At 53.7% G+C, this 23,416-nt stretch overlaps 1 protein-coding gene across 14 annotated transcripts in view; it reads left to right on the forward strand.

Annotated features, from left to right (window-relative positions):
* CAMTA1 (calmodulin binding transcription activator 1) overlaps positions 1–23,416 on the forward strand; it is an 834,392-nt gene that overhangs the window by 759,260 nt on the left and 51,716 nt on the right. The window contains exon 1 of one of the 14 annotated variants that reach the window (XM_081817410.1): positions 22,667–22,872. The exons of the other annotated variants lie outside the window; for them this stretch is intronic. The gene's annotated coding sequence lies outside the window, so the exon portion shown is untranslated. Of the gene's footprint in view, positions 1–22,666; positions 22,873–23,416 lie in introns of those variants that run through there. 14 annotated transcript variants of the gene reach the window in all.

A 23,416-nucleotide genomic window follows, 5' to 3' on the forward strand; every position in this document is an offset into this window, starting at 1 on the left:
CCTGAGAAGACGCTGCAGGGGCCAGGCTTGCAGAAGCCTCCCTCTCAGCTCCTCTCTCCCCTCCCGCCCCCATGGTTACTGGGCAGATTCGCCCTGGGAGCTGCTGGGAGGTGGGGACGCGCGTGCTGCGGCGGAGAGGGGGAGGAGAGGGGGTGCAGAGGGGAGGGGGCGAGGGACTGCAGCACCGAGCAAACTGGGGCGCGGCGGCCGGGCGGCGCGCGTGCACGCACGCACGCACACGCACGCACACACGCGCACGCACGCACGCCCGCACCCCTCCCCCACCCCGGCTCTGCAATGCAGGGGCGCCTCGCGCCCGCCCGACTGCGGCAGGGCTCCGCGCACGCGGGGGGCAGCGCCTCTCCCCAGCCCGGCGGGACCAGCGAGCCGCGGGGAGCGCCGCGCGCTCGCAGCCCAGCGGCCGGCCCTGCCTGCGCCTCCGTGGCCCAGCTCGCGATCGCGGGGGCGCTCTCCGCCCCTCCCCCGTCCCGGCGGGGGAGAAATGTTTGGGGAAGAGGATTTCTGCCTTCGTTTGATTTTTGAAATGGATGTTTGCCAGACGGAAGGCCGCGCGGGGGCACGAGCGAGGAGCGCCGCAAACCCGCACGCCCGCGCGCGGCCGCGGGGGCGCAGCTTTTGTTCTCCGCGCAGCGTTGGTCTGAGCCGCAGGGCCGGGTGGGGGGCGATCTCCTCCGGCGACGTGCTTCGGCACCCTGGCCCCAAAATGTCAGCCTAGCGCAGCCATGCAGGCGGAGACCGAGGGAAGAGATGGGTGGGGGGAGAAGAAAGGGGGTGCTGCCTCGGCCACTTAGCTAGCTCGCGCAGCCCTTGGGAAGCACAGCGCTTCCAGTCCCAGGAGCTGCAGCTCCTCCGCCAGCGCTAGGTGGCTTCTCCCCTACCCACCCACCCCCAGCCCTGGCTGCCTGGGCCCCCGCTGCCTACCACAGGCTCGCAGGTTGTAGGCCACAGTTCGTCTTTGTCCTGTGAATGTGTGCGTGAGTGAATGAGTGCCCACCAGACGCATCAAAAGAGCTTAATCCAGCCCAGTGGCAGGAAGGCTTCCCAGACCTAAGACATCAAGCCTGAGCAGGCATCAGCTGAGTCAAGAGGGATGGAAAGGAGTATCCCAGGGAGAGGGGGCAGCGAGGGCTGACGGGGTGGATGGGACGGTGGCTGGCTTTGGCCAGGCTACTCTGAGAACTACCATTTTCACCATGTCTTACCCCAAAGGTGCAAATTCAGCACAGATTTCCCAGGGCCTGATCCCAGTGTTTCGGGCAGGCCAGCTGTGCATTTGGGAAGGCAGTGGGACATCTTCTAGGCTAGAGGCAGGCAGACTGAGTTTACCCTGGAGACGTTTGTGGAGGGACTCTGGGGAATGTCTCTTCTGTCTGCCCTGGGTCCTGCAGACACAGACAGCCGACAGCCGGGGCTGTGCTCGCAGGGAGAGGATGTGCTGTCCGTTTAGATGGTCTCCCCGTGCCTGTGTTTGCAAAGAGAATAAACCCAGGCCATTTGACACTGCGGCTCTAGAGCCGAGGGGGTGGGGCTCCCATCTCACCAAGGGCACTGGGACACCTTTAAGTGACTCCTGTCCCTGGAATAGAAGATGAGTGGGACTTTTGGGTGCACTGTTCTTTCACTTGCAGCCATCTAATTCTTCCCAAGGCCAGGTTTAGAAGCCCCAGGGTCCCTTGGGCCCCACCCCACCCCACTGGCCCCCTTCTTGGAACCCCACTAAGCTGCTTAGGCTTAGACTCTATTTTCAATTGCTTCTCAGGCAGCTGGGCCTCTGCTGGGCGAGAGGATTGGAGTGAGGCTTGGATGCAGCTTTCTTGGGCTCGCCAGCTGGCCACCAGGGCAGGCCTCCTGCTGACCCTCAGGGGCAGGGGAGGGACCTTTTCATCTCCAGCAGAGTGGGGAGCAGGGGCTAGAACCGACTTCAGACACTAGGTGCCTGCTTCCTGCATAGGAAGACCCAGGGCAGGGTGGGCACCCACCAGGGCCAGAGGGGGTTATCCAGTAAGCCAGCCTCCAGGGCAGCCTGCCTCAGGGTTAGACATCTGGAAAGATTGAGAGTAGGGAGAGCTACTCCCTACTAAGGAGGTGGAGAGAAGGAAAAGCAAGATTTGGCCTCCCAGTTTGGCCTTCTGCTCTGACCAAACCCTCTATGCTAACAGATGGAAGATGTGTAGCTGGGGTGGTCCCTGGCTTGCCCCCCCCCATCTCCAGGCTGCCTGCCCTCCTCCCCCATGTGGCTGTCCTCCTTCCAGCCACTCCCCTGAGAGCAGGCTCCGCCCACCAGGAGCCAGAGACCACACACTGACCTAGAGACCCTGGGGGTAGCCCAGTGGCAACAGGAGACACCATTCCAGCTGTGAGACTGGCCCCCAGAAGCCTCTGGGCGTTTTTTTCTCCCTCCTATAGTGACTCTCCAGGGTGTTTTGGACCAGCTGCTCCCTGCCTGGCTCCCTCCCTCCTGCAGACCCACAGTCCACCTCCCAGTTATCCTCCTTTGCACCTGTGGAGTGATGCTGAACTGTCCACATGGGAGAACATGCACAGAGCCAAACAATTTAGTTGTAAATAATGTGGAATGTTACTGTTTTACTAAAAATAAGGCAGTTGATTTTATGGACTTGAATACAAAATTCACAAGAGTTTTTAAGATAAGACATACGGTGGGAGTGAATTGTCTTTGACTTTGGAGAGCTGCCTTGAAGTCCATCCATAGCCAGTGCCCACGGGCCCACCCTCACCTGTGCTTCGGAGGACTTCGGAGGAGAAACTTGAGGAGCCCTGACATAAGGGTCCTCCGCATAAGGAAGAAGTGGGTACTTCCCAGAGCCTTCTGGCATTCATCTGGAGTGGGTTAGCTCATGGGTACTTCTTTGCATGAGCTAACCTTCTTCCGTGTGCCCCAGACCTCACTCCTGAGACAAGGCGGCAGCTGGTTTGACCTGATCTTATACGTGGGACTTGAAGCTGAGTGGGAGGAATACCCCCATCTCTGAGCTGCAGCCTGCCTGGCCAGTGCCTTCCTTCAGAGCATGGGCTCTCTTCCCATAATCAATCTTTGTGGGGTCGACATCGTTACAGATTGGGGGTGGGTGTCTATCCTTAGCCCTCCTTAGCCAGGGACCAAGCGGCCTGGTCCTCAGATGCCTCCTGGAGAAGTGATCTCCTGCTCTTTGCAGCTGGGGCCACAGCAGACAGATCTGTGAAGGTCTCCTCTGTGTGGCAGGGAATGGGTCACCTTGGAGCTGGGCCTCACCCGCCTCCTTGCAGCAGTGACAAATGGTGCCCTGCAGAGAACCAGCACTGAGAAGCAAGCCCAGCATCTGCAGAGGCCAAGGAGGCAGACTCTGCATCTTCATCCTGGCTGCAGGAAGCAAAGGAAAATCTGTGGAGGGAGCCCCAGAGCTCGGGCAGATGTGGGTGCTCTCGTAGGATGGGCTTGCCTGCTCCCTGCCTCATCATGAGGCATCAAGGTGGGAGGCTCAGCCAACTTATCCTTGACCATTGCATTAATGTCCTGGGGCTACTGTAACCAACGACCACAGACTCAGAGGCCTAAAACAGAAATATATTCTCTCAAGGCTCTAGGGGCTGGAAGTCCAAAATCAAGGTGTCAGCAGGGCCATGCTCCCTCTGAAAGCAATAGAGGAGAATTCTTCTTGACTCTTTCAGCTTCTGGTGGCTGCTGACGATCCCTGACGTTCCTTGGCTAGCGGCAACGTGACTCCAATCTCTGCCTCTGTCATCACACGGCACCTTGTCTCTGTGTCCCCATTTTCTCTTCTTATAAGGGTACCAATCATTAGATTAGGGCCCACCCGATCCGGTAGAAACTCATCATAACTACTTACATCTGTAATTAACTAATTACAAAAACTTTATTTCCCAATAAGATCACATTCTGAGGCAGAGGGAGAAGAGAGTGCCCTAGGAGAAAGCAGGCTACACGGACATTCACAGAACATTCCAGAAGGAGCAGTCAGGGGAGGCGGAGGGACCAGGAGAGGGTGTCATCACAGAGCCTGGGGTCTGGAGGGCCTCACAAGGAGATGGGGCGGTCAATGGGGTTAGAGGTCCTGAGAGCCCGCAAGTTGAATGGCCGTGAACAGGCAATGAGGTGCTCTCTCCTGGGCCACGGTCTTCTCCCCGAGGGCTTGGCCCCACCCAGGGCTCCCATTATGGTAAAGGTACAACATCCCCTCCATCATGCCTCGTCTCAGATCTAGAACCATCCATCTAACTGCCCCCCGGGACAACTCTGCTCAGATTTCTCTTGGGCAAAGTCAACATGGCCCAAATGTTACTCACTACTGTTCTTTTGTTGTCCCCCTGCAACCCTCCATCTCCTACACCATTCCCCACCCCAGGAAGCCAGGAGTCGCCCCCTCCCTGCACCCCATCACCATCCTAGCGCTTTTGTCCCCCCGATTTCTCTTGCTTCTCTGCATCCCCTGTCCACCACCTTCACAAAGCCCAACATAACCTCATGTGTGCAAACCAGTCTCCTGGCCTCTCGTCTTGCCTCCTTCCACCAGGTACCATCGGTTCTTCATGTACTGTGCACCAGACACTGCTCCAGGGTCTGGGGAACCTTTATTTGCATAGAGCTTATATTCCAGTGGGAGAGAAAGACAACAAACAAATCACAAAGGAAAATATCAGGGTGCTTAAAATGGTGACCTGGTAGAGGGTGCCAGGGTGGCTACTTCAGGTTGGGGGGATCCGAGGAGGCCTTTATGGGAAGACAATATGACAGGAAAGGAGCCAGCCACAGTAAGAGCATGGAAAGAACATTCCAGGCTGGGGGAATAACAAGAACAAGGTTCCCGGGGAGAGAACAAGCCCGGCGTATTGGAGGAGCTGAGGAGGTGTCTGTGGCTGAGCAGAGGGAGGGAAGGTGTAGGGGCATGAGAGGGGTCCAGGGAAGTCAGCGGGAGCCAGGCCACGTGCAGCCCATCAGCCAAGGCAGGGAGCTGGAATTTTATCTTAAGGACAATGGGGGCCACGGGAGGGTTTTTGCAGGTGAGTCAACACCCTCAGGTTTATGATTTTGAGACCCCCAGCCATCTGACGCTCTCACAGTGCAGGCAAGAGATGATGGGGACCCCGACGGGCCGGTAATGAGGATCCCCAAGAGACACAGTTTGGGGTTTGGAGTCAAGGCTTCTGCAGATGATTTGAACATGGAGGATGAGGGAGAATGATGGGTCATACCTAGGCTTGGGACTTGAACGACTGGAGTACGGTGGATCAGTCCCTGAGATGGAGGAGTAGGAAGAAGCAATAGGTTTGGGAGATGGGGAGTGAGGAGTTTGGTTTTGGTCCCGTCGTGCTCCATTGCCTTGTTAGAGTCAGCAGTATACATTTGAAAGTCTGCAGGTCAAGGAGAGTCCAGAATGGAGATAAAATTTAGGAGTCATCAGCTCATAGATGGAATTTAAAGTCATGGGCTACCTGCCATTGCTCCATGGACGAGTGTAGATAAAGGAGGGAGGAGGGTGCGGGCCCACCGTGGGCTCTCCCAGACATTAGGATGTCAGACAGAAAGGAGGCTGGCCAAGAGCCTGGGGAGGAGCAACCAGCAAGTCAGGAAGAAGATGAGAAGATGTGATCCCAGGGAGGCTAAGAGAAGAGGGGGTGTCAAGAAAAGGGATGTGGGCAGCTGTGTCACCTGCCAGGTGAAGGGGGGGCAGAGGAAGCCACATGGAGGGAGGCCCTCAGGCAGAAGGAGCAGCGTGAGTTGAAAGAACCCAGAGAAGTGGCTGAAAGCTCTGGATGAGAAGGTGCCAAACCTGTCTCTGAGCTCAGAGCCACCACACCTTCCCCGGTCCAGGGCAGGACAGGAAGGCCCAGGAGGCTCTCCAACTCCTACCTGACCCAGGAGGTCCTGTGCCTCCCCCACCTCTGCCCTTCCTTGTGCAGCAAGAGGAAGTACGGGGCCTGCTTTGCCTGCCTTGCCTTCTGTTGTTGGGGTGCAGGGACTGGGGGTGAGCCCCAAGGCAGGAACCAACTGTGACTTAGCGCCAAAGGGCGTGTGGATGTCAGACCCCGTGGAGACGGCTCTGAGCCCCAACCCCTGGTTGTTGCTGGAATGCAGGAATCCTGCAGATGGGCCCAAAGCCTGCCTGGCTGGCCCACTCGGGCAACTGCACCCCTAGCTCCTCAGAGGATTATACTGGACTCCCATTATCCTACCACATCATTTGGATGTGGGCAGCTGTGCTCCCGAAGCCATAGCCTCAAAGAAAGGCCTCTTGGCCAAGCTGGGCCCCAAAGAGACCAGAAGCCTGGGGATACAGACAGTCGAGCCAGCGTTTTGCTGGCTTCCTTAGCCTTTCCAGGGATCTGGCTTCCTGAATCTACCTCCCTGGAAAAGAATGGAGATGTCGATCGGTTTATCCAGCCGTGGGGAGCCATGGTCCTAAGACTTGGACACTCAGAACATGATCAGCAAGGAGAAGAGGCCAGGGGCAGCTCTGGAGCTGGTGTGGCCCCCTGGAGGAAGTGAGTCCTGGAGGTCCCAGAGCAGGATGAGGGGAGACACCTCCCCTCGGGACAGAGCAAGCAAAACAGCCTCTGACTGGGGCCAGGAGCAAGGCCTCTCCTTTCCAAAGCTCCTAGAAATACATACATTTCTGATCCATCTGAGCAGCCCAGCGACCTTGTCCCTACCTGTGACAACAAGCCATTCAAAATAGTCTGCCAGGCCGAAGACCAGCTACCCCCACGGCAGTAACCCGCAGAAGCTTTACACTTGTGACCACGAAGTCCTCTGTTTGAGAACAAAAAGTGACAGGCAGGTATGTGTCAGATGCTCCATGCTTAATAAGAATAACAGGAGACGTCTTAAAAATCAGCAGCGGAGTGGAAATAGTTGACACACCAGCAACAAACTTGGAATCTTCGGGAGTCAGAACTTGAAGGAAGCTCAGTCAGCACGTAGTCCAACTTCCTCATCCTTCTGGCAGGAATGTGGGCTCAGAGAAGGGTGGCCACTTGTCCCCAAACCATTGCTGAATCAGGACAGAACCCCCTCCTGACTCCTGGCTCAGCGAGCACCCCTCCCCGCACAGCCAGACTCGCCGAAGCTCTGGAAGCCAGACACAAGGTCCGAGGAGAAATGAGCTGGCTCGAAGCCATGGGTAATGTGGGGGGTTGTGGTTTCCACCCCTCAGCCCGTGTTTGCTCAGATGTCCTGGCTGAATGGGCCGATGCTTCTTCCCATGATTCGCAATGACGAGACAGAGAACAGCCACCTGCCACCCATCCTCGCGCCGAGGGACTGGTTTCTGACATCAGCAGAGGGGGAGGCCCCCCCAGGTGTCCAGTCCCAGATGTGCTGGAGATGTGAGCAGGGAACTCTGCCCCGGTCCTCACCGCATTCAGCAGCACCCATGTTTAGAAGAGCTGGTGACAACTTGTATCACTTCAATGACATCAAGCTGAGTCCAGCGGTCTTGACACACATGGGAAAGCTGGCAGACCTCTGAGCCACCATGACTGCCTCTTTCTGCAAAAGCTGCTTTTAGGACAGAGCTGCCCACCCAGAGGTTACACCTGCCAGGCCCTATCCATGAAGCATTTGTGTGTATTGAGGCACTGAACTTCCCAGCAGCCTACGAGGTCCGCCATCCTCCGAATGAGGACACTCAGATGCAACAGTAAGCCAGAGATGCAGAGAGAATCATACCCTGGTGGTCCGACTCCACCTGCTCGCTCTTGACTTGCACACAGTGAGAGTCTTCCTCTGAGCCTCTTCTCCCTGCTTCCGTCCTGCTGCTTCTGACCTGGCCCCCAGAGCTAGAAGCATCCCTTCTCCCTGCTCCTCTCTGCCCATGATGCTGCCTCTCCACCCCCCCCACCTGCCCCCCCCCCTCCTCAGAGCCAAGCAGTTTACAAATTAGGACCTTCAAACCCTGCAGGGCTTCCTCCCCCCCAGGTCTGCCACTGTCCTATCTTAGGCTTTTCTTATCCCATATCGCCAGTTTCCCGCCACTTTCTTTCCCTTCCCACCTGCGCTATATGCCACTGACGCATTCAGAAAGAGTGGACGGAGCGCCCACTGTGTGACAGGCACTGTGCAAGGTGCTCTCTGCTGGGAGAGACCGACAAGAAAACCGGCAAACATAACTGAGTGTAGTGAGATCTGTTAGGGAGGAAGGCACGGGGCTTTGGGAGCACTTGTTGGGAGGGAGGGGTGGTCATCTATTCCTTGGAAAGTTCTGGAAAGAGTCGCTCTCCTGCATGGGATACAAACCCTTTGTAAGTTGGCCTCAGGATGCCTTCTCAGCTCATCGTCAGCCCTCTCTCTCCTCTGCATAATGCCCCACTCTGCTCTGCTACAATACTCAGATTTCCCCAAACGTACCATGCTATTTCCCACCTCTGGATCTTTGCACATGCTTTCCCTCTGATCCCTTGGGTCTTTTCCCTGTGGTCAGTTTAGAGGACCTCTGCTCTATTGAAAACGTCTACTCTAAGCCCCCTCCGCTATAAAAGCCAATTCCCCACCTCGTCCCTTTCCCCCCACATGCAGGACACCTTTTTTTACTTGGCTTTCCCATCACACTTTACTCCATTAGCAATTATTCTTTGTAGTCATTTATTCACTGACTGTTTGGTGCCAGGCACTGGGCCAAGTGCTAGAATCAAAACAAATGAACAAAACCAGAGGAGGTATCTGCGTTCAACCAGCTTACCGTCTAGTGGAGGAAAAATCAGACCTGACCTCCAAGCCTTCCCACAAACAAGAGCTTGGGGAGCTTGTAATGGTGGAACGACTCCTCAGGATGTCTGGGAGGAATTTCTTGAAGAAATGACCCTTGAGCTGAGCTCTGAGGAAGAAGTTAGCTCCATGAAGAGGGCAGACAAGAATATTCCAGGCAGAGGGAACAGCATGCACAGAAAGCTGTGTGGTGGGAGGGAGCCTCGTGGGTATAAGGGAGCACATGAAGGCTGGTGAGGTGGACAGGGAGGGGGGTGGATCAGACCAGAAAGGCTGGTAGGGTGCTCAAGGATAGGGCTGTGTGTGTTAGGCTAAGGAGAGCTGGCTTTGTCCCCAAGAAGAGGGCAGACACTGAGGGTTTGATAGGCAGTGACATGGCCAGGTGTGCATTTCAAGAAGGGCTCTTCTCTGCTGTTTGGAGAATGATGGAAGGAGGGTCAGAGTGGGTGATGGTAGACCAGTTAATCCTCCAGGCTGGAGATGATGCTGGACTTGGTGTCTCTGGAGAGAAGGAACAGAGTCAAGAGACATTTAGGAGGTGACATCAACATTAATTGTAGGTGGATTAGATATGGGAGTTCTGTGTCATTCACTCCGGAGAGGACTAGTCATGAGTTGGGCTGAATTTGAAGGGCCTTTGGGACATGATGTGAAAAATCAATAGTGAGTGAGTGGCTGTTGGCTCCAGAGCTCAGAGAAACACATGGGCAGGAGAGAGAAGTCTGTGACATGTCTGCATGGACGTCACATTGGATGAAATGGGCCAAGGGGTATGGATGAAATTGACAAAGGTGAGAATATAGCTGAATCCTGAAGCTAAGGACTTTTGTCTTAATTATCATCATGTCCCAAGAGACCGGGAACATAGTGGGTACTCAATAAATGTTTCTTCAAGGGATGAACAGATGGATGGATGGATGGATGGATGGATGGATGGATGGCTGGCTGGCTGGCTGGCTGGCTGGATGGATGGATGGATGGATGGATGGATAGATGGATGGGCAGATGGGTGGACTGATGGACAGCCAGTGGTGTTTTATGACCATCATCCTCACTGCTGACTGATCTTAGCTTTAGGCTGTAGCATCCCTGATGTCCTCCCTGATGTCAGAGCCAGGCTGGGGAGGCTGTCCAGAACTGACCAGGCGCCATCACCTCCCGAGAGGCACTCTGCTGGACCCAGGGCTTTACAAGTCAACTGTGCATGCCCCTGCCCCTGGGAGTTCACGGCCCAGGACACAAGGCAGACCAGACAACACAACTCCATAAAGGCAGGTTCTGAGGGTTATGGGAGCACGTGAGAGAGCCAGGGGTATCCCTCTGTGCCCCCATCAGGAAGGGAATGTGTTTGACAGGGTCTGATCCTGTATGAAAACTTTAATGTTTGTTCGTAACAGTGCTCTTCACATGTAGAAAGAATGTGAGAGATTTAGCCAACTGTGAGGTCAGAGGGTGCCCAAGCCATACAAGACTCCCCTCACCTCTGATACAAACTGCAAGTTCTGGGTGCCTAAGACCATGCTCAGGTTCGATAACGCACTGAAAGGATTCAGAAAACCCACAAAAGCTGTTATACTCAGAGTCTATTATGTCAAAAGGACACAGATTAAAACCAACCAAGGGAAGATGTGTAAAGGACAGAGACCAGGAGGCCACCCTGTGGAGTCATGGACAGTGTTGCTTGCCCAGCATCAATGTGGGACAGTGCTCATGGAGTATCACCGACCAAGGAAGCGCACAGGAGCCTCGGTGTCCAGAGCTTTTACTGGGGCTCTATCGCGTGAGCATGAGCCTTTGCCCACCTAGCTGATCTGTCTCTGGCCTCTCCAGAGTTGGCCAATACTGTGTGACCCAAAGCTCCCACCCTAAATCACATTGTTGGTCCTTTTAGTGTGGCCAACCCCACCCTATAAATACCCCCTGTGACCAGCCCTTACCTTAAATCATGTTGTTGGTCAACCAGTGACCCGAGGCCTCCAGCCAAACAAAGACACTCCCATAGGCATAACATTCCAAGGACTTAGAGGTCACCTCCCAAAGGCAAGGACAAAGGCCACACTTCTTTTGGGGCAAGGCTAAATTTTTTATGAGCAGAGCAGCACCTCCTCCTTCTCTGTTCCCACCTGCCCTCACCTGCCTCCCCGACTCTTCACTGCAGCAGACCAATTTCTTTCTGTGTCTGTGTTGAGGGAGGAAATGTGTGTTTTCTGTTGTTTCTGTTGCTGTTGTTTTTTAAAAAGTGTTGCCCCCACACAGATCTTGTGTACTCTTCAGCAATTCTTTGGGGCCGAATAACACATTTTATTAGGAAAAATGGCTTGTCTTCTGCCAGAGAGTATTGTCCAAAGCTCAAGATCTCCCAGGCAGAGATGTGAAAGTAGATTACAGATCAGTCCACTTAATGGTGAATTAAATAAGAAATTCTAGAAGCCTTTGATGGCTAAGCTTATTATTCTTTTTTTTTTTAATTAATTTATTTGACAGAGAGAGGCACAGCGAGAGAGGGAACACAAGCAGGGGGAGTGGGAGAGGGAGAAGCAGGCTTCCCAAGGAGCAGGGAGCCCGATACGGGGCTCGATCACAGGACCCTGGGATCATGAGCTGAGCCGAAGGTAGTCGCTCAACCGACTGAGTCACCCAGGCGTCCTAAGCTTATTATTCTAACACATTATCTCAATCAGGTCTGTAAACTACTCACCTGTGCCACAGCCTGTGATGCTCTGTAAATGAATCTACGTCCCAACTCCATCCCACAAGCTGCACCCCTGGCTCTAGCAACGTTCTCCTCTCGCTAAAGTGTTCTCCTGATGGCTCCATTTGCTGCTGCAGGGTTATGAGCAGCTCCATTTGGAGCAGCCAGCCTCCTCCCCCCCGCCCTCTCTCCCCTTCTCCCTCCCCGAGGCTGGGGCTGGGAGCCTGGAGGAAGCCCCAGAACCAGTTACCCCTCTTCCCACAGCTCTCCTCTTCCTTCTGCTGACGCCGGTGGGGATGGATCTGACCTTGCAAATGGTGACCAACTGGGTACAGATGGGGATCCCAGAGCCAGGATGGGGACCTCGGCAAGAGTATTCCTGTTCAGTAATTCGTCTCTAAGAGAAAGGGAAGACATAGACGCAGCATCCAGCCACCGTCTAGGATGTTAACAATTCAGTGTGATTCTTTTTTTTTTTTTTTAAAGATTTTATTTATTTATTTGAGAGAGAGAGAATGAGAGACAGAGAGCACGAGAGGGAAGAGGGTCAGACGGAGAAGCAGACCCCCCGCTGAGCAGGGAGCCCGATGCGGGACTCGATCCCGGGACTCCAGGATCATGACCTGAGCCGAAGGCAGTCGCCCAACCAACTGAGCCACCCAGGCACCCCAATTCAGTGTGATTCTTAAGACTCAAGGCTCCAATGTTATAAGCTCAGTGATGTTTAGTATGACATTGAAAGACCTGGCCTGGGCCACCCGGGAGCTGCGAAAGCTCCACGGTGGAACTCCAACAGAGCAGGTCCTGCACAGAGGTGCTATGAGCCAACCCAGAACCACGGCAAACACAGCCCCACCAGGCTGGGGGCCCGATGCATTCAAAGCCCCCAATTCTCTGCAGCTTGGAAATGGCTAATGCATTCATCATGAGTCTTTGCACTCCTCACTTGAAAAGCAGCAGGAGAGAACAAGCTCCGAGCAGAAAGCAGATGTGCAGCAGGAAGTCTGACTTCAGGGCCTGATTGGGCTTAAAGACATCATTCCTCCCCTGACCTTCCCATGTTGGATACCCAGTAAGAAAGTGAGTGGGTGCTTGTCTTCGATTTCCCACATTACTTCTAAGTGAGTTGAAGCCGGGAGGATCGTTGGGTGGTTTCTCTTTGGAAATGGATGGATGGTGCCTCCCAGGCCTGTGGGTAGCAGAGCCATGCAAGGGACTGACCCAACTTACCGGTCCCAAAGAAGCCAGTGAGCTGCCGGCCTGCGTGGGGTTGTGGCCACACCACAAGTGTCCACAGCAGAAACGTGACCCGGGGTGTCAAAGAGAGATGATCTGGGGGTGGAGGTACACATAGGTGCGTGGCACATCCGTGCTTTTCCCTGGTCACGTTTTTTGGGTTTTTTTCTCACGTTAGCCCCTAAGGGATCTAAAACTAATGTGTCGGTTCTGCTTCCCCGACACTCACAAGATGGGTGCCATTTAAAGTGTACTTGCATCTAATTGTGCCTTCCCTTTTGACTGCTTTTTGTCTTCTTTTGGTAACGCAGAACATGACATGACATGACAGCATCCCCTGTACGATCGTGACCTCGGTAATTATTATTCCTAGGCAGTAGCTGCTTGCTTCCTTAAAAGGGGAACTTTCTAGCTCTTGTTTTTACTGGTGCATGAGCCTCATGTTTGGGTAGGCAGCAACCATCAGGATGGAGATCTCAAAGTGGTTTCCACCATAAATACCCTGTATGGGTCTCTGGACTCAATTGTCGCCTCTAAGAGAACCCACTCTTTTCTCTTCAATCAGATTTCCATGTTAAAAAAGGATGGTGTCTATTGAGTGAGAAAGCACACCATGGCAGTTTTAATAAGTGCATTCTGAGTGTACCTTTCGGGTAAACAGCTCCAATCACAAGCGTGACTCCATTGGACAGAGGATGCGTGGCAGCCTCTTTTGAAGGCTTGCTGGGTTTTCCTGCCTCAAGGAGAAGCCAGCAGTGGTCCAGGGGGCACCTGTGGTGCTCTCTCAGACCCTAGGGACCCAGGCTTCCTCAGTTCCTTTCCAGAAGGATCCTGGGGGTTGGGGCCCTGATTTGGCCAGAGTGGCCTTGAAGGGGGAGACATAGCAGAGGCCCATGAATTCTGCCCATGAAGGTCTGTAAGCCCTTAGGCAGGCAAAGAGATGCATGGAAGTGCGTAGAAGAAAGAGCTTATATTCGCTCTCACAGCCATAACAAAATACCACAGACTGGGGGGGCTTAAACCACAGAATTTCATTCCCTCGAAGTTCTGGAGGCTGGGAGTCTGAGATCAGGTTCGGTTTCTTCTGAGGGCTCTCTCCTGGGCTTGCCAATGGCGACCCCCTCACTGCGTCCTCTCAGGATTGTTGCCATGTGCGCTTCCATCCCTGGGGTCCCTCTGTAGGTCTAGATTTCCTCCTATTAAGAAAAGACACCAGTCACATTGGATGGGGGCCCACCCTAACAGCCTCGTTTTAACATAATCCCTCTTTAAAGGCCCTGTCTGCAAATACCGTCACGCTCTGAGGTACTGAGAGCCAGGGCTTCAACACGTGAATTTGAGGTGGACATAATTCAGCCCAAAACAGAGTTATTCTCCCCAAATGGGAAGTCTTGCCCGAAGGGGATTTCATCACTGCCATGAGGGCTCTTCTAAGGCCCCAGACACGCCCTCTGAGACCTCACGGGGGCCCGTCACTCAACACCAGGGCTTCTGCTAGAGTTTTCTGACTATCTTGGCCAAGGTTTGGACTGGTTACCTTGCTCTATTGTTTGGCTAAGACAAAGTGCCAAGTGCCTTTCGGGCACCAGGCTGTGAGCTTCACAAATATCTCACCCGAGTCCTTATGATGAGCTTGTGATGTAGGCACTATTTTCATCCCCGTTTTACAGATGAGCACACCTAGGCCTAGAGAACAGACCCTTTCCAGAGTGTCTGAGCTGGAAAATAGGGGTGCCCAGGCCCTTCTGACTCCTGAGCAGAGCACTCACTGCTTGGATGCTCTGCCTTCTAGGGATTTTAGGCTTCTGGTTCAAACAAAGCCCAGGCCCAGACTGGCCCGAGTGGCCCAGCTTAGGGGGCCCACAGGCCAGACATGACCCTGGCTCTTTGAGGATGTCTGAGGTGTACCTCCAGCACCAATGGGAGGCCGTCGAGTTGACTGGCATGGCTTCAGGAAGGGTGCTTGGGGGAGGGAGGGGCAACAGCCCTGTCAGCCAAGCAGCTATGTCTGTCCTTGCCTGCTTGTTCCACCTGGTTGTACCTGTCCCTGTAGCTGTGCTTTTCTAGCCCCCTGTGAGGCTGAGCAGAGAAGCAGCTAAGAGCTCCAGCTCCAGAGTGGGGGGCCCATCGGGGCTCTGCTCCTCACTAGTGCACAGTCCAGGACAAGTTACACGAGACTGCTGCCTCGGTTTCCTCCTGTGTAAGCTGTGAGAATAGCAGCACCTACTTCCCAGGCTTGGTGTAAACATGGAAAGAATGGATGTGGGTAAGAAGCGCAGTTGGGGCTCAGTGATTGTTATTCTGATGACGATGATGACAGTGTCGATGACGACGACGACGATGATGACGATGACGATGATGATAATGATGGTGATGACGGTGACAACGACAATGATGATGATGACGATGATGAAGACGATGAAGACGGTGACAGTGATGACGATGATGACAATGACGACGATGATGACAATGATGATGGTGACAGCAACAAAGACATTGATGAAGACGATGATGATGAAGACGGTGACAATGATGACAACGATGACAATGACAATGATGATGACGATGACAATGATGGTGATGATGACGATGACAATGACAATGATGACAATTATGATGATGACAACAACAGTTACAGCAACAAAGACAATGATGACAATGATGAAGATGATGATGATGAAGATGGTGACAGTGATGACGATGATGATGATGACAATGACGATGACGATGATAGTGATGACGGCAGCTCCCACCCCAAGAGGAAGAGTCAATCTCTCCACTCCCCAGGTGGTATCTGCTCCCTGGCCTCTCATCACCCTGCAGAGTTACTGTGCTGCACCACCTTTTCCATAAGGACCATGTTGCCCAGAGACCTAGAACAGACAGGGCCTCTGGAGAAGTGAAAGGAGGTTAGCCTGGGTGGGGTGCATGTGCTAAGGGGTCTGGGTCCTCTGGTCCCAGTTCCTCCTGAATGACTGTGAAATAGAATTGGGGGAGAGGCTCTCCTCTCTCTCTGTGTGTGATTACTGGCCATGCCTAAGGCATCCAAGCCAGCTCCCTCACCCCGCTACCGTGTGCTCGGGAAGGCAAGCTCATTTTAACAGCAGAGGAAGTAAATCGTAGTGGGAAGGAGTCCACCATTCCAAAAGATCCTGAAGTTTATCACAAAGATAGTTCTAGTCCCCAAGCCCTCCCTGGGTGCCCAACAGGCTCTGGGTTACTCACTTTACATTCATTATCCGATTTCATCCTCTCCATGTTTCCAGCAGATGTTTCCATCCCCATTTTACTGAAGAGGACCCTGAAGCTCAGAGGAGTCAGGTGACTTGTCCTATGGCACACAGCTAGGGATTCAGACTGAGGGCTGTCAGACACTAAAGCCCATTGGGTGCTTTATCACCACACACCACCCTCACAGAAAGACTGGCCATGTATTTCATCACCTGGCCTGCACATAGTATCGGTGGGGGGGGGGGTGCAGGGAGGGAACAGATGGACCTGTATAAGCCTCTGGGGAGAAGGAGTTGGTGTTTTCACCTAGCTTCTTTGGATTCTCTTTCTGCATTATGTCCTTTAAGAGAAATCCCCAAGTTCTCAGGCTGTGGCTAATGCATCTCCTCCACCTTCCAGATTAGATCTGACAGCCTTCCCAGGCTGATACAAATCGTAGCATGGTTTGCCCTGGTAGCGAACACCTTTTCTCCCCACTGCCCCCTTTACCAGTGTCTCCCCTACAGTTATCTACTACTGCATAACAAACACCCCAAAGCTTAGTGGCTGAAAACAACAAGCATGCGTTCGTTCTCTTGATGCTGTGGGTTGTTTGAGCTCATGCATGCAGCTACATCTGTAAGACTGGTCGTTTCAAATCCAGAGTCCCTGCAGCTGAAGCACAAGGGGTATCTCCCTCATATGGAAGGCTCAGGGGCCCTGATAAGGACATTTGCAGCTCAGGTGGAGGGATTTGAGGCTCTCTACAAAGCTTACCTTCATCCCGGTATCAGCCAACAATTGTGATGGAGAACCCCAACACACCAGGGAGTTCTTCAAAGGGAACCCTAAGTTCAGGAGGCTGTTCCCTCCAGGATCCTGAGCTGGCAAGGGGGCAATCACTGCAAGCAGGAATTTGACAGACTCACAAGAAGCACAATTAGATATGACCCCTCTTCTGACCTCCTTTTGCTCCTGGATGTCACCATCCCTGACTCAGTGCTTCTGCTGCTGTGTCTGTCTCATCTCCTCAAGAGCAGTCACCTGGCAGGGCCTGTCCACCTGGATTCTCTACCCATGCATCCCACACTGGGCTGGACACAAGGGGCTTGGCGAATAAGGCTAGACAGACTGGCTCAGGATAGGCCATTAGGCCCCCTGACCTTGGTATTCCTTTTCCTATCCTTCAGTCTTCTTTACCAAAGTTAATCCACTGGTCCTTTTCTATATTTCATTCTTTTTCTCCTTATTGTATATGTTTTACAACTATATTGAGATATGATTAACATACCATACCATTTACCTGTTTCACGTGTACAATTCAAAGATTTTTAGTAGACTCACAGGGCTGTGCAGACATCACTATAGTCTAATTTTCTTTCTTTTTTTTTTTTTTTTAAGATTTATTTATTTGACACAGAGAGAGACAGCTAGAGAGGGAACACAAGCAGGGGGAGTGGAAGAGGGAGAAGCAGGCTCCCGGCCGAGCAGGGAGCCCGATGTAGGGCTTGATCCCAGGACCCCGGGACCACGACCCGAGCCGAAGGCAGACGCCCAATGACTGAGCCACCCAGGTGCCCCTGTAGTCTAATTTTCAAACATTTTCATTCCCCCAAAAAGAAAGCCCATATCCATTAACGGTCATGCCCCCTTCTCCCCAGCACTCCCCCCCACCAAGCCCAAGACAACTATTCATCTATTTTCAATCTCGATAATTTTGCCTATTCTGGACATTTCATATAAATGGAATCCTATAATATGTGGTCTTCTGTAGCTGGCTTCTTTCATTTAGCATGTCTTCAAGATCCATCCATATTATACCATGTGTTAGTTCTTCATTCCATTTTTATTGCTAAATGGGTGCCCATGTGTATGGACATATGTTTTCACTTCTCTTGGATATACCTAGGACTGGAATTGTGGGGATGTAGGGCAACTCTATGATTAACCTTTTGAGGAACTGCCAGGCTGTTTTCTAAAGCAGGTGCATTTTACATTCCCATCAACAGGGGATGAAGGTTTCAATTTCTCCACATCCTCACCAACACTTGTTATTGTCCGTCTTGTTTATTATAGCATTCCCGGTGGGTGTGAAGTGGTATTTCATTGTGGCCTTGATTTTCATTTCCCCAATGCCTAATGATGTCGAGCATCCTTTCATATGCTATTGGCCATTTGTTTATCTTCTTTGGAGAAATATCTCTTCAGATCCTTTGCCCATTTTTTTTTTTAAAGTAGGCTATTTAAAAAAATTATTTGTAATTATTCTTTTTATATTCTAGATACAAGTCCCTTATTACATACATGAATTGCAAATTTTCTCCCATTCAGTGAACTATCTTTTTCATTTTCTTGATGGAGTCCTTTGAAGTAAAGAAGTTTTAAACTTTGAGGAAGCCAAATTTATCTATGGGTTGCTTGTGCTTTTGATGTCAGATCTAAGAAGCCATTGCCAAATCCAAGGATATGAAGATTCACCTCTGTGTTTTCTTCTATGTGTTTTGTAGTTTTGGCTCTTACATTTAGGTCTTTGGTTCATTTTGAGTTCATTTTTATACATGGTGTGAGGTAGGGGTCCAACTTCATTTTTTTGCATGGGGATATCCAGTTGTCCAGCCTTATTTGTTGAAAAGACTCTTCCTCCTCCATTATTTCTTAGTACCTCAAAGATACACTGTATATGCATCTTGCACTTATTTTTAAATTGTCATTTAGTTGAGAAGACTCCTATTTGGTTATTTTTTTACTGGAAGTTGATATATTTAGAAACTGATTTGATTTCTTTTTTTTTTTTCAAGACTTTGAGAGGCAGCCTTTTTATTTATTTATTTATTTTAAAGATTTTATTTATTTTTTAGAGAGCGAGCGAGAAACAGCATGAGAGGGGCGAGGGTCAGAGGGAGAAGCAGGCTCCCCGCTGAGCCGGGAGCCCGATGTGGGACTCGATCCCAGGACCCTGGGATCATGACCTGAGCCGAAAGCAGACGCTTAACCATCTGAGCCACCCAGGCGCCCTGATTTGATTTCTTATTAGATAGAAGAGGCAAAGTTATGCTGCACTAACAAACAACCCAGTCTTAGTGCTTTATTCCTCACTTGTGCTCAAGTCCAACGTCAGTTTGTAGGGCGAGCTCTACCCTTCACAATTACTCAGAGACCTGCCCAGGTAGAGTCTACATCTTTACATAAACAGGCTTTCACAGTTGCCAGGGCTGGGGAAGAGAATGTGGTGGTTCTTAGAAATTTCCCAGACTGCCTTCTTAAACAAATGGTATCTAAAATGGTAGCAAGAGTTTTTAGGTTCTTGGAGAACTATCAGAGAGGGGCAGAATGAGCACAGGCTCAGAACCTAAAATCCTAATCTGCCGCTTACCATCTGTGTGTCTTTAGGCAATTTATCTGACTTCTTAAAGCCTTTCTTTTTTTTTCCTGTATACAATATCCAACTTGCAGGAGAAATAATGGCAGTGTATGTGGGTATCTAGCAAAACAGCAGGCAGATAATGGGCATCCAACAAACAAGAAGTTCCCTTCTTCCTCATCTGCACCAGGATGCCCCTCTTTGGTTCATCATGAGACCCTCAGCAGAGGTTAGGGCTGGGATAAGGACTCACCATCCCTGCTTTAAGGGGCAAAGATTGCACTTGGTCTGGGTGCTGCCAAGTGATCACAGCACTGAGCAAAGTTTTTTTTTCCCTATTTTTAAAAACAACCCAGGCATACTCAAAGTCCCATAAAAATCTAGTGTATTAATCCACCTTAAGCACATGCATGCCTTACCCTGTCATTTCCTAACCTGCTACAAAGAAACATGAATACCCATAAGGAAAGACAACCTGTGGGTACTTGGTTCTAGCATGCTGTCAGAGCTCTGAACTTGCTTCAGAAGCATCTAGCTTACCCCAACCAGCGCCATCTGACTTTCCATGAATGGGCCCAAAGAGGGCACTTGCTCTTGTGGCCTCCATCCTGAGACAGAGGTACAGTGGGGAATTAGAGTGGCAGATCTTCCGGGAGAGTAATGGGCCCAGCAGAGGAACAGAGAAGGGACTTTCCTACTGCAGAAATGTCACCTGAGGCTGCCTGAAAGGAGAGCTCCAGACTGCTGACCCCAATTCTATCACCAGGGCACAGCGAATGTGCTGAAACATCCATGACTACCTTTCTCAGGTGTCAGGTGGACACGGGGCTGCTGGAGGAAGGGTGAAGGGTCAGGATGTCCCTCCTCAGGCAGCTAGGATGTCCAGGTCTGAAACTCTGCCTTTTTAAAACAAACCCAAGGAAAAAACGTCTCTGCCTCCAAGACAGTGAAGAGTGGAGGCACCTTCTCTTTAGCAGGGGTCCAAGTACTTGAACCTGGATCCTAATTATCCTGAGTTCACTAGCACTGTGGAGTAGAAAGACAGGCATTGCCCCTCATGATCCCACCTCTCCAGTTGTTCTCTGTTGCTCACAATCCATTCAGAGCAATTCAGCAACTCTTAGCCGAGGACTTACAGTGTGCCCGGCATTGTGTAAGGTGCCAGGATAAGTTAAGACTTTGTTCCTGTTCTCAAGGAGATTAGAGTTGTCTCAGTCTCAGCTAATAACAACCAGTTTTTTAAAGCACTTTTTATTAATGTACACTATACATATGGAAAAGTTCACATAGAATAAGTATGTGAAGCTCAGCTCAATGAGTTTTCACAAACTAAAACTAGTGGCCAGGTCAAGAATGGAACATTATCAGAAACCCAGAAGCCCTCCCCTCCCCTTTCCAGTCGCCACCCTAAGATACCCTGACTTCTAGTAGCAGCAGGAACCAATTTGTACTGAGTGTGTCTTATGCACCAGACACCAGTATAAGCACATCTATTGGCTCATTTAATTCTCACCCATGGATATGAAGGCACGATGAGTGGGGCACGCAGCTAGCAAGTGGGAGAGTCTAACTCTGAACCCAGATGGTTTGTCTCCAGAGCCCTCCTCCTTGACTACTAACCCTTACATTTCCAGCCCTGGAAGCGATAGATGCCGCTCAGGAAGTGCTGCCATAGGAATGCATTAACGATGCTCCTGGATCAGTTCTGCTGGGGGTGAGGGGGCTGGAGACAGGCCTTAAGGAATGGATAGGGGTGCCCCTAGCCCATAAAGGGGAGCTGAGAAGCGGAGTTGGGAGTGCAGGGGTCCTGTGTGGCGAGAGCAGGGTGGACACAGGTGGGGGCGGGAACTGGAAGGGCTTGTTGGAGCAAGATTCTGAACAGCATCGGGTGTTGCGACTTCGTTGGGGCAGGGAGGGACTCGCTGCAGGCAAGAAGCCACGGTCAGCCCCCAGAAGTGCAACTGTGCTGGACCTGCTTGCTTCCCTGGCTCCGATGCGTGGCACAGAATGGGACCCAGCCTCGCCAGGAGCGTCCTTGGCTTGGCCTCTAACCAATTATTCATTTTTGGTTGTACAGGCTTAAGAGCTGTGCAAAATGCTGTGGTTGTTTTCACGCGTGTTCGGGCAGGGTTAAAAAAAAAAAAAAAGACTCCGTGCCCATCTTTTGAGATTCTTTTTAACCCAGATGGCAGGAAAGAGACATAATCAAGTTTAAAGATAATGGACAAGATGGAGGAAAAAAGGGAAGATAGCCTCCCGGAAAGTCCGCGTGGGTCAAGCCCTTTGTGTGTGCAAGGCCGTAGGTGGGTGTGGGGGCGGCAGCGATCGAATAGCAGCAGGGCTACAAATGACATAGGGAAAGGAGAAAGGGTGGTGGTGTCCACTTGGGACGCCAGGGAAGGCTGCTTGGACACAGTGATCCTTGATGGAGAGGTGTGATTTGGACTTAGGGCGGGAGGCGAGGCGAGAGGTTGTTATGCAGAAGTATCCAAGTGAGAAAGCCAAGCCGCAGCCAGAACTTTTGGACACCAGGGTTAGACCCGAGGAGTGGGCGGAGGCCCTGGAACTCCAGTTAAGGAGGTGGGGCCCTGCGCCTCCGGCAAGGGAGTCTTAAACGCTCCCGAACTCCCAGGGGACTCGCCATTCACCGTCACGAGCCAGACATCCTCGGCCCCGCCCCGGCCGACGCCCGCGCACCTCTGCACCCAGTGCCCAGGACTTGCCCCGCGCCCTCGCGGCCCCAGCCGGCTCGCCGCGCCCCTCCTTCTCGCCCAGCCTTCCGCGCTCCCCCGCTTGCCGCGCAGCGCAGCGCCGGCTCCTCCCGCGGCTGCATTGCAGACGCCGCCGCCGCAGGGCGCGCCAGGGCCGCGCCGGGAGCCGAGCCCGGGTACGCGGGGGGCCCCTGGGCGCGGGTCTCCAGAGCGGACCCGACGGCGCCGCTGGGCCGGGAGTCGGCGGGTCCACACCGCGGGGTCTGGCAAGCGCGGTCCGAACGCCCCCCGCCGCGCGGGCCCCCGGGGAAGCCTCTTGGGGCCGTGAGCCCGGGGGAACGGGCGCGGCCGTCGGGCTCCGGGCCGTCTCTGCCCTCGAGTGGCCCGCGGCCGGCCCTCTTGCGGGCCTCCGCGAATCTGGACGGGGAGCGGGCGGCGGCGTCGCGAGGGGCGCTGGCCAGCCCGGGCCTCGCGTGCGGGCGCCCGGGGCCGCGGGGCCGCGCTCCGCCCGCACCCTCCGGGCCCGGCCGCCGCCGTCCAGCGCGGCGCCGCGCGGCTCCGGCGCAGTTCCGGCGCAGTCCCCGCGCCGAGCGGCTCCGCGCCCCACACCTGCCTCTGCCCGGCTCCGGGTGACGTAGCGCCCTCCGATTGGCCCGTGCGGCCAGGAGGGCGGGGCCGAGGCCGGTGAGCTCACCGCTGCGCCCCGCCATTGGCCCGGGCGTCGCACTCGGGCTGTGGCGGGGAGAGAGCGGTACCCGGAGCCCGAGTCGTTCCAGCTGCGGCGTGTGGAGCTGAGCGGGTTGGGCCGGGCTAGGCTGTCGGGGCCGGGCCGGGCGGGGCCGCGCGGGAGAGGAGGAGGAACGCAGAGGCGGCTCGGCGCCAGCCCGACCGAGCGGTGGCCGTGCTCTCCAAGTCCCGAGTGAGTGTGCGTGTGGCCGAGGGGAGAGTCGGCCGGGCGCGTGCGGGGCGAGGGCGGCGGCCGGCGGGGGCGCGCGGGGTGGCTGGGGCGCGCGGGGGCGGGGCCGGGGGCGGGCGCGCGCCGCGGCCGGGGCGTGGGGGGCGCGCGTGTTCGCGCGAGGGGGCGCGGGGTGTGTTTGAGGAGTGGGTGCGAGGACACGCGCAGCTGTGGAGGGGGAGGGGGCGTGAGGGGCGCGCGTGCTCATGCGAGGGGGGAGTGTTTTGACGCGTGAGTGTGCGTGGGCACCGGCGTGTGTTTACGGCGCGGGTGTGAGGGAGGGGGTGTTTGACCGAGCGTGAGAGGCGCGTGTTGATGGAGCGAGGGGGAGGGCGTGCGCGTTTGAGAGCGGGTGTGCGAACACGCGTGTTTACAGAGCGAGTGGGGAAGGAGGGAGCGCGCGTGGACGGATAGCGCGAGGGGACCGAGTGTGTTTTGACGCGTGAGTGTGCGCGGGGCTGGCGTGTGCCGATGGAGCGCGCGTGTCTGTGAGGAGGTGTGTTGGGGA

This window comes from Leptonychotes weddellii, chromosome 4 (assembly GCF_054177405.1).
Source record: "Leptonychotes weddellii isolate Sample4059 chromosome 4, ASM5417740v2, whole genome shotgun sequence".
NCBI classification, from domain to species: Eukaryota; Metazoa; Chordata; class Mammalia; order Carnivora; family Phocidae; genus Leptonychotes; species Leptonychotes weddellii.